We start from the raw sequence: 12455 nt of genomic DNA, 5'->3' as shown, positions 1-12455 counted from the left end.
GTACGCTGAATCACTCACACTGTGAAATTACGGCCTCACAGAATGTTTTGATTTGCTGTGATAATCTGTCTGGATTAATTTACTCATCTAACCTACATTTTATAGTGCATAAATATCTGCGGGAATTTCCCACTTTATTATCGCGATAATATCTGAGGGGGTGTCTAAATTTGCATGCAATACCCCCAATCCTGCGCTAAAACTCCGGCCCTGTAGATAGATATACAGACAGAAAGACAGATCGGTCTATAGGAATGTTGAACCAGGACCAATAAGGATGTTGATCCAGGAACATGTCCAACTTTGCAAAACGTCTTTTATCACATGTATGCAGTATTCTGTTTTGTTCCTGAATGAGTCAAATACAGCTCCTCATCCAAGTTTCGACAGTCATGTGAAAAGACTTGACTCACGGTAGATGTGCGCTCCCTGATTCACTAGTCATTCTGACTCTGAAATGAGTTAGTGTCTGAAAATACTGTTCTGCACAGCCTTGAGTAAAATCAGTCATGCGTTTACACAAATAAAATGGAGAATATGGGATAGGGGGAGAAAGTATGTGTGTGTGTGTGTGTGTGTGTGTGTGTGTGGTGTGTAACTAATCAATACACCATGGGGGCTATCGCCAGGCTTGAGTGTATAAAACAACAAATCTCTTCATGGCCCTACACACTTTAAGTCTCTATCTATTCATGTGCCTGTAGAGGGTGCCTTGAAGCTTACTGAGACTCTGATAAGCAGACATGTGTGTGTTTGTGTAATCGCCCACAGGAGAGCCGGTATAACAGCTCTTAAAGTCCGCAGTGGGCGAGAGTGAATAGTATGAAAATAAAGCATGAATGTGAACACTGACTCGCTGTATGTCACTTACATGTGCACACCGTCACCATTTAGAGTCAGCTCTCTGTCTCTTCTCATCTTACTGTAAGCTGCTTACTAGCTCTTTTTGCTATCCAGTACAGTGCATATGTTACTCTCTCACTCTCGCTGTCTTTCTCAAATGATTAAAATTTCATTCGTTTTTTTTTTTTCAATTCAATTTAGTGTGCTTTATTATCATGACAAAAACTGCATATTGCCATAGTATTTGCAATACAGAAGTGTACAATGAGAAATGGTGTAAAAAAAAAAGTACAACAATGATAGTGCAAATTGAGTTATCTTAATTTATTTAAAAATATCATATTTTTATTTAGAATAGAATTAAGTAAATTTGACATTTTTCATATATCATATATATGTATAGTATAGGTGTAAGTATAAGATGCCCCTCGGGGCAAGATGACCCCCCACCTTAAATGAGGTTTTATTAAAAATTTTCGAGAGGAGCACGATCAGATAATTAACCTAATTAACACAGGAGGAGCTTATTCATTTAATCAACTCAATTATACGGTGGCCCAGTCGTGCACAACACAACAAAATTAAAAAAGCAAACAAAAATTCACAACACAACAGAATCAAGCCACAACACAACGGAATCAAACCACAACACAACAAAATGAAGCCACAACACAACGGAATAAAGCCACAACACAACGGAATCAAACCACAACACAACAAAATCAAACCACAACACAACAAAATGAAGCCACAACACAACGGAATAAAGCCACAACACTACACAATCAAACCACAACACAACGAAATAAAGCCACAACACAACGGAAATGCTCCCGACCACTTGGGGGCTCTCAGAGCTCGGTAATGTTAGTATTCCTTGCCACTGTTCTACAAAGTCGACAGTCTTACAGATATATCAATTAGTTAGTTTTAAGTATGTAAACATTGTATATCGACATTAAATATTAATTAAAAATCAACTACGTGCACAATAGCTTCATATTTATACTTGTGAATGAGTTGACGCGATACCATGGCGCATGATGAAGGGAACGTCTGCCAATTCCACCAAGTGGTTAAAGCGTATAATTTGTATTCATTACAATGACTTTTATACATTTAAAGCAGACTTGTTCAAATTCCAAAGCTTGTTAGTTCATGTTGGTAAGACTGACAAGCTTTGGAATTTGAACATATCTGTTTTTAAATGTTAAAATTAATTGTAATGAATACAAATTATATGTTTTAACCACTTGGTGGAATTGGCAGACGTTCCCTTCATCGTTCGCCGTGGTAGCATGTCAAATCTTTCACAGGTATAAATATGGAGCTATTTTGCACGTAGGTGATTTTGAATTAATATTTCATGTCGATATACAGTGGTTAGATACTGTTAAAACTAATCGTGGTGGTATTGATATCACTGCCGAACAGTGGCAAGGAAAACTAACTTTACTGAGCTCTGAGAGCCCCCTTAGTGGTCGGGAGCATTTCCGTTGTGTTGTGGCTTGATTTCGTTGTGTTGTGGCTTGATTTTGTTGCGTTGTGGCTTTATTTCATTGTGTTGTGGCTCGATTTCGTTGTGTTGTGGCTCGATTTCGTTGTGTTGTGGCTTTATTTCGTTGTGTTGTGGCTTTATTTCGTTGTGTTGTGGCTTTATTCCGTTGTGTTGTGGCTTTATTCCATTGCATTGTGCTCGATTTCGTTGTGTTGTGAACTTATGTTTGCTTTTTAAATTTCGTTGTGTTGTGCACTACTGGGCCACCGTACAATTAGCATCAGGAGGTATATATATACAGCAGACTTACCTCTGTTCTATGACAGTTTTCCAGCATCCCTCCACCACCCCGTCTCCTCACTTATAACTATTCTTATCCCAACCTGGGATGGGGGGAGTACTCTGGGTTTGGGCCAAATTCCGAGCTTGAAGCCCTCCCCTCAGACAGCATGCAAAATACGCATAACCTTTACTCTATTTAATTATATGTAAGTGTGAACTCGTTTCTCCTGGCCAGAGATTGCACAAAATCTCATCTCATCACTTTTGATGAGTGGCTACACTGTTTTTAATTTTGTCATTTAATTTGAATATCAACATTTGTGAGATTTAGTCAGTCAAGACAGTTTTGAGTTTAATTGATTTAATTTTGTGTCTTTGGAAAATAGTGATCTATGACATTGTATTATGTTGATTATCAATTTTTTTTTTTTTTTTTTTTTCCCTATTTGTTAATGAGGGATTGTGGACACAATGTTTTTAGATAATAAAAGTTATAGTTTTTATTTTGAAGTAAAAAGATAAAATTAGACCCTTGGGGTAAGATGAAATGCTAATCTTTTCTGTGTAAAGTCATGTAGTATCAATTTCAATCTTATGACCACTATGCTAAACACAGTAATTTTCATACAATATGTGCATAGACACAAGGACGCAATCACCACAAAGCACTTTTTTGCATGGAGAAAATGGCACTCATAGGAATTGCTTTGTTAATGCATAACCAGAAGTTCATCCATCCAGAAAAGTATTCCTACATCAAAAAGGATGATTTACACAACTTTACAGCTCGAATAATAAACAGATTTTTTTTTGCTGAATAATTCATGTACGTTTTTAAACATAAATACTCTCTTCACATTTCTGCTTTTAAACTCTCCAGAACATTTCAGTGCCTCTGCAGCTTTTTTGCTATCTGCATTATGCCACTATGCCAAAGCTTAATTAGCTAGAAATGAGAACTCTGTCATCATTTACTCACCCTTGTGTCACTCTAAATAAGAAATAAATACATACACGCAGGGCCTAAAATTAACACTCACCAAGCACCAAATGCAACTAAAAATCGGTGTTGGTGAATATATGAAACGGTGTCACTCGCAAGGCACGGTAACAATAAAAACCATATATAATTATATGCTGGAGTTTGCTTTTCTTGCCAAATAATTTTGTCACTTTAAATACCTTAACCAATTTTAGTGTTCTTCTTCCCAATATAACATACTCCTCATATTTCGATTGTTTAATAGAACCTGAAGTATCATGAAAAAATGCAAATATTTTGCAAATATCCCCTCCAGACATCACTTTTGGTCACATATAAGCTTAATAAAGCCTGAACCTCATTGTCGGTCCATCGGTCATAATTTATAAACTCTGATTTGAATAGCAAACAACTCTTACTGCACACACCGCAACAGACTTTTAAAAATGGTGGTTGAAATAAAATGCTGTGTGGAGTCAACCAATCAAAATGCTGCCCGAAAGTTCCGGAACTTTGAAAAAGTACTACCTAGTGAGCAGGCACTTTCTGAGGGGGAAATTTTTACCCAGAACTTCATTTAGACCCGGGTTCCTGCAGTCGAATCACACAGAGTACCATCCCAAAGTTCCTAGTTCCCGGGGAAAGTTCCTGCGGTGGAAACGTAGCTTATGATTGGTAGCTAACTCCTTTTGTATTGAAAGACATGAGAGGAGTAAATGATGACAGAATTCTCATTTTTGAGTGAACTATCCCTTTAAAGATCAACTAAAAATGAAAAATAAGCCTGAATGTGCCAATAACAGTTATAACCAAAGTAAGTTTATCTCTCTGTTGCTCATGCAGTCCTGGCTACAGAACATTTCTAAATATTTGTTTATTCTTCTTCTGCTATTCTCGCTGTGTGGAAGCAGTGTGGGAGTGACTGATAGCAGATGAGTGAGTCAGGAGAGAAACTCATACCCTGATTTTCATTCTCTCGCCTGTGTGTGTGTTTGTCTTATGTGTGCGTATGAGTGAGAAAAAGTGCAGGATTGTGTAAAATTGGGTGGATTGGTCTTCGTGCTGCTTATTTTGAGGAAAAACACACATACACACACATATAAACACACACGTACACTCTGGTGTATTTGATCTCCAGGGATCATCTTCACACATCACTTGACATACAAAAAGTAAAGTGGGCTTCAGCCAGAGGGACACGGGTGAACCTGCTGAACTCGTGTGTATTTGTGCAAGTGCACTATATGTGCATGTAATATCTCAAGGGGATAGACTGAAGTAGTGATTTAAGGGGCCAGTGTTTTTGAATTTTTGCACCATTGTACTTTCATGCACACATATATGCCTAAAGAAATTCTGCAGCTACTAGATATCTATCTGCCAGTTGCATAATTTTCACATCTAGTGTCAATAATATTGCTCAAAATGTCACACGCACAAGTAAGCTACAATATGTGAGACCCATAGGGAACTGTGCTAAAAAAGAGTTGAATATTCATAGTTTTCATGTGACTTCACACCCTTATAGGAATGCACACCTGGAGGGCAAAACAAGGCTTCCCTCCTTTGCTGACCAGTAATATTAAAAAATGTAGAAAGACAGTGGTAATAAAAAAACAAATTCAATATACTACTTATTGATGCTGCAAACTATGTACAAGCACGCAGATAAACCCAGAATATAAATGCAATGCACAGTTTCTCGATAAGCGTTTTCCATAGAAAACCATTATAAAGAAAACACTTAACCATTTAAAACGTTGCATTCATGTTCTTTGCTCATCTAATTTCCTGTATAGCATGCATCATCAATAAAGTGTATATTGAATTTTATCTTTTAACATCACTGTTTTAGTACATTAAGGCACTTTAAGTGCTTTTTACGTTAAGTGTTTTATGTCCTGCTGTTTTTAGTGAAATACTGCAGCAGGTGCTGTATATGGATCACAAGTGCCCAAAACTTGCATTTTGTTCTTTTGTTTTTCTTCTTTTGAGAGATGATACAGTGCTTCCCACAGGTTTGAAATATACTTGCGGTGGTAGCCGGGTGAAAAGTCCTCCTATTACCCACGGCACAAAAATGGTCTACTACATGTGACAAACAAATAATGTTTTTTTCATTATTTATTTTATTTTTTATTTTATTTTAATTACATAGCATACTATTACATTTAATTACATACTAATATTATGCATTATTATGCATTGTAAATTATGCAAAATTACAGCATTTAAATGGTTCTCCTTTTCCTATGTTTTCTTTGCTGTCATATATTATCTCTCTCAGTGAATGGGACACAGATTTTACTAGTAAAATTTATATAATGAATAATATGTGTGTCAAATAATGTTCTTAGTCTTTTCTTCCTGTGGGGGAGACTACAATAATTTACTATGAATTAAATTAAAATCAAATTAAATACAATTTATTGTGTAACCAAAATACCAATAATGCCCAAAAGAAAATGTGTGTGACTTTTAATTATAAACAAGCCCGAAATTCACCGGGACTCTTATTTTGAAATGTCTGTTCTATTGCAGGCTGATCCTTCAGATTCTTACAACTGTATAAAATGTTTTATATAAAGGCCATGAAGTAGACATTGTAATAATTCATCAACTTCAGTTCATGAGCAATCGCTTGGCATAAATCTGCACTTTTCATTGATTGAGAATCACTTTGAAGCAGTTTTGCGCGAGCCTGTAGAGCACGCAACAGCGCCCCCTTGTGACTTTGCAAAATGCAGCGCCCGTGGGAATGTCAGCGGGAGTAAACAGTTCTGACGCACACATAATGAGCAGGTACGAAACGACTAGTTAATCGATCACGGATGGTTTCATTATCTTGGGCGGATATAAAAGTATAAGAGGATAAATATAATAAAAGCAAAAATGTGTCTCCAATATACTTGGGCAGCCGTTATTAATCCTGGGCGGCCCGCCCAAGTAAAGTCTATGTGTGGGAAGCACTGTGATATAAATATTTGTGACTTGAAACATATGGAAATGCTCGCAAAGATTTTGAAGTTATGTGAAACGGGTTTAGGCGTTTAATCGCAGTTAGTTAGGTCCAGAATTGTGTGTGATATCACCCAATGTGTGGTTACAGTTGTTGAGCTTTTAGTTGTTGAAGTACATTTATTGTTGCTTCTTCCTGCACCATATGCAGTTTAATTTTTTTAACATATAATGTATTGTTTTAAACTCGACATAAAATGGAAATTGCAATTGTGCCATATATCTGAGTGAAACTGCGTATTAGAAAAATGAGAAAAAATGGAAGGTGGGACTTCATTTTGTACTTTCTTATGCACCGTATTTATATTATAGTTTACGAGGGCACATGAATTTAACAAATTCTTATTTAATAAATTATGAATATTACCTGGTTCCCTGAGAGAGAACGGGATGCTGCGTCATGACATTGACGTTATGGGATTCCCCCAGGTGTGACTGGTGTCTGAAGCATGTGTGGAAACACGCCAATTGATTGGCAGATGGCAGCCCTATGACATCACATGGAACACCTGTGGAGCACCCGTGAGTATAACGAGTACAACATCATGATGCAACATTGAGTATGAATATAACTCCAGTTCCCTGAGAGGGAATGAGATGCTGCGCGCCTCCTTCAGACAATAAGCTGATGATGTCTAAGGCAGGCCCTGGGGTTGAGATTGCGTGACTCGTCATGGTGTGTGCTTAAAAGGCACTCACCCTGCTCTCAAGCATACATTGACAGGCAATATCTTCTCGCACACAAATAAATGGATCCTGAAGTCAAAGAGCTGATGACGTCTAAGGCAGGCACCCTTTTATATTCACGGGCGCTCCATGTGATGTCATAGGGCTGGCGTCTGCCAGTCAATTGGCGTTTCCACACATGCTTCAGACACCGGTCACACCTGGGGGCATTCCCATAGTGTCAACGTCATGACACAGCCTTGAGTTCCCTCGAAAGGGAACAAATGAGTGTGAAGAAATCATTTATGATGCAACATTTCATTAAAAAAAAGAAAAGAAAAGAAAATGATCAGTTTTGATTTCATGGCAACTTTAATGTTACTGTCTAGCTTTTGGAGCAGACTTTGCATTAGGAATAGACCTACGATGCATTAAATTGCTAGGTAGGCAGTTACAGAGTTTTCTTTGCAACTCCTAATGCAAGTATTTACAAATCAATGGCTTTAATTAAGGAATTAAATTCCCACTGAGCACTTCAATTGTAGCCGATCTAACTCTGTTGTCACAAGTGTATTGTGTACAAGCAGTTTAGACAGGCTTAGAAATGAAAGAATGGGACACAATTCCCTGACCCATCCGTTACACAGGCCTATAAATGAAAATTGCATTTAGAAGAGCTTGCATGTTCCTGGAAACAGGCTTTCATTAAACCATGAGCAAAATTACAGATGTATCTAAGCTCCGCTGAAGTAATTGTCAGAGAAGCGGGTGGCAGTCTTTAAGGTCATTGTGAATAAATGAATTTCCTGTTACTGTTATAGGAAGTTGTCAAATTGATGAGGACTTGTTCTAGCAAGTTTGATCAGGCTTCCTGTTGTCATCACTCTTTACTGTCTTCTGTCTGATATTATTGGATTTAGATGATTGTTCTGAAGCCTACTGTGACAAACAGCTTTAGTGATTACAAAATTCATTTTTGCCCTTTGTTTTTGACATACAGTGTTTTCTGTATAACTTATGCAAAGTGTGCAAGTATTTCTGTATGCATGTAGTGCATGATAGTGATTTGCTACCCAAACCTGTGCCTGGTGAAGGTTATATTTTCATGTGTAACTTTGGGTTTGCACTGAGTTTGAGTTTTGTAATTAAAAAAAGTACATTATTGGCATGATGGTGGTTTGCCATAGGGAATACAGCACCGACAGTATGATGAGCAGTTTCATTATGTTCTTTTGCTCTGACGTCACAATGACAGCAGCGACTGCACATAATGAAACTTCCCTCCTCATATCTGTCCTCTATTAACTATTTAAACTCAGCTAATCATTAATCTGTCTAGCTGCTTATTAAGTCAAATATTTATTAGGCCCAATGAGGAAATCCATATTTCAGATAAGACTTCTTCTCATCTTTTCTGCTGTGCATTAAATATTCATGCTATTACACATGACAAGTTGACTTGTGATGTGAAATCAGTGATAGCCTTTCTCAGAAGACTTTCATTCAACTTTTGAAGAATCTCCCTCGATCTCTGGTCTTCTGTAACTTCCCTTCTGTTTCTTCATTAGCTCCTTGGCAGTGCTCTGTCTCATATTTAGCTGTTGTTTTAAAGGGTTAGTTCACCCAAAAATGAAGTTTCTGTCATTAGTTACTCACCCTCAAATATTCCAAACCCATAAGACCTTTGTTCATCTTTGGAACAAAAATTAAGATATTGTTGATGAAATCTATGAGGTTTTTTATCCCCCACAGAAAGCAACTTAATTACCACATTCAAGGTCCAGGAAAAGTAGTAAGGACATTGTTAAAATTGTCAACATGACTAAAATGGTTCAATCTTAATGTTATGAAGCAATGAGAATACTTTTTGTCTGCAAAAACAAAACAAAAATAACGACTTTATTCAACAATTTCTTCTATTATGCCCCTTTTCATAAGATGTAATATAAGTCTCTGGTGTCCCCAGAATGTGTCTGTGTCCATTTATTATAGCCTGTCAAATTTGCCCCTATTTGGGTGCGAGCACCCTTTTGTGTGTGTCCCTTTAAATGCAAATGAGCTTCTGCTCCCTACCCCCTTTCCAGAAGAGGGCGGAGCTTTAACAGCTCTCGCTTTGGTTGCTCAACAACAACAAAGCTGGAGAATCTCATGCAGCCAAAATGACAATCGTCAGTAACGGTGTTCAGCCTTACATTGTTCAAAGTGGAATCAGACACTGATGGAGAGATGGAGAAAAAGTTACAACTTTTCGAATGCAACTTTATGTTTCTGAATGGTTAGTGGATAAATGTACTGGCCTTTGCAAATAAACATAGCGTTTTTATTGACTTGTCTTTACAGAAAATGTACAGTTTTTTCAAGACAGTCACCCTTTACACTGCTCTTTACAAATGTGTGGTTATATAGTATATAAACATGGTTTAAAATAGACGACATACATATGGTCTCTAAGACAACAACAGCTTTAGCCACAATTGTTGTGGAACTGGCTAACAGGCACATCGACTGAAATGGCGATTTGCTCAAAAATGATAAAAAATAAACAGTGTGACACTTACTTTTCCTGGGGGATCACAAACAGTTGGTACAGATCCCTCCTTGAGTACCAACTTTTTAGCAAAGCCTGCCTAGCATTTTGCCTTGTTCACAAAGCAGTCTGGGGTGAAATGATTTCCGCAGACATAAACAAATTTAGGTAGATTTTGGGGAGCATTATCTTCAAAAATAAAACTAATCCACTGTGTTCTCAGTGGCACAGAGTTTGGGAGAAAATGATGAGTCTTATGTTCAGTCTTATCCAAAAACAGAACACCACGAATGCTTATGACAGGGGTTTTCAAACTGGGGTCCTCCAGAAGGTTCTAAGGGGTTTTCAGAAAATAAAAAGACAAAGCAAAAATGGTTAAAGTCTACCGAACATTCTAACCGTTTCATTTCCAAATGTTTCTATCATTTCTTGCCTTATACATACTTTCCAGAATTGTATATGTTTGCTTTGCTTTGTATCTTTCAAGTGAGTTTTTCTCACTATAGTTCCCTTTATCTTGCTCACTGGAGTTGTAAGGCAGTATTCCTAATGCAGTATGTAAGCTGCTTACATTTATTATGAAAGTTGCTTATACAATAATTCTTCTTCAGGTTTATACATCCAACATTAAGTATAGCCAATTTAAGTATGGAAACAATATGTTGTATATGTCACACTTACTATTTATCTAACAGTTTAAATGTTTTTTTATACATAAAAATATATAGATTGATTTTAGGAAGGGGGTCCCTCATAAAAGGTTCATCGTATTTGGGGTCCTTGGCATTGTAAAGTTTGAAAACCCCTGGCTTACAAGACATTGTTGATGCTACAGCTGCTTGAGTGCGGAGAAAATGGCGGACAGCGTAGAGTTTGCTGAGGGCGGAAACTATGGTAATGCAGGACTGTCAGTCAGTGGCTATGGGCGGGGCCTAGCACTGTGATGTCACACTGCTCAGAGAATCAAATGGCATGTCTAATGAGGCTGCTTTGGTTTAATGGGGATTTAAAAAAAAGGAGTGGGTGGATTTTTTCATTGTAGGGTGGTTGTGTTCACACACTGCCAACACACATTTATGTCCAAACACCATGTAAAAGTGGATTTAAAGTAATTAAAGTAATGATCTGTTTCATATATATATATATATATATATATATATATATATATATATATATATATATATAAAGTACTTTGTGAAATATATTCAAATAGAACACAGTTATTTTAAATTGTAATAATATTTCACAATATTACTGTTTTTTACTGTATTTTTAATTAAATAAATGTAGCCTTAGGTGAGCAGACGAAACTTCTTTTAAAAACATTAAAAATCTTAGTGGTTCCAAACTTTTGGACTGTACTGTATATGGCCTTATGTTACAGATCCTGTCTAAAAGTTTAGTTTATAATAAACAACTACAGCATAGATGTGTTTGTTTACCACTGTCTCATTTCTACTTGGCTCATCTTGCCCCATTTACCCCTACAGTCTTGACTTGGCTTCCTTTGATGAAAAGCATCATGTTTCTGCCTTTGCTTTCAGTCTTATTCAATTCCTTTCAGTTTTCCATTCCTTAGACCAGTCATAACACATATAAATGTGACCACAAATGATTAATCAATATGGAATTTTCAAATGGAAGCAAAAAAACATAATAGTTTTTAATGCTCTTAGTGGCCCCTCAGGCACTGGATATTATTTACTGTAAGAAAAACTGTCTGTGTGGAGAGATAGTGTAACCTCGCCTCTCTTTGCTATGCCTTAACCTTGAATCAGCCAAGCAACGCTCTCTCTTTCACCTCTTGTAAATGGCAACACAATCTAGAAAACAAAGACCTGTGGGAAAATTTATGATTATTTTCATGTTGAAAACAGTTGTGTACTTTTTTTTCAGGATTCCTTGATGAATAGAAAGTTCAAAAGAACAGCATTTATCTGAAATACAAAGCTCTGTAGCATTATACACGTTCAAAAGTTTGGAAATTTTTATTTTTTGAAAAAAAAATTATAATAGGTAACTTGGCATAAATAATTGTTACGTCCCGTAGCGTTCTCTCTCTCTCTCTCTCTCTCTCTCTCTCTCTCTTCACTGTCACTTGTTACAGGTCCCGTAATTGGATGACGTCGCGGCCAGTCATCGGAGTCTCGCGACATCCCGAGAACCAATGAGACGCTAGTGGGCGCGTATAAAGACCCGGATGCGACACGAGCGCGGGAGAAGCGTTTGCTTTGTTTTGTTTGCTCTCCTGCGTTTGCTGTCGTGTTTTTGCTCTTGTTTAGTTTGATTTGTTTATTGTGTGTTTTCTTCACTTGAAACTGTGTTCATCATGCCCTACTACTGATACTGTGATTATGGCGTGACTCGACTCTTGATTTGTCAGAGTTTGTTCAAGTCCTTCTCCGATACATAGTGATGGGACCAGGTTAGTATGTCACGTGACTTACACCTCGCAACACGTAGAGTAAAGTTGTTTAAACACACTAGTTTAGGAGCGGGTGCCAATTTATGTATTTATGTTTGTTAGTTAGTGTAGATAGCGGTGTTCTACACTGAAGATGTTATTTTCCTTGCTTTCTTTTGATTAGTTTAGAATTTGTTGGGGTTTAGTTAACTTGTTTTGTTTTATTGATTTTTTT

The sequence above is a fragment of the Megalobrama amblycephala genome, linkage group LG17 (assembly GCF_018812025.1).
Source record: "Megalobrama amblycephala isolate DHTTF-2021 linkage group LG17, ASM1881202v1, whole genome shotgun sequence".
NCBI classification, from domain to species: domain Eukaryota; kingdom Metazoa; phylum Chordata; class Actinopteri; order Cypriniformes; family Xenocyprididae; genus Megalobrama; species Megalobrama amblycephala.
This window is presented reverse-complemented; position numbering follows the sequence as displayed.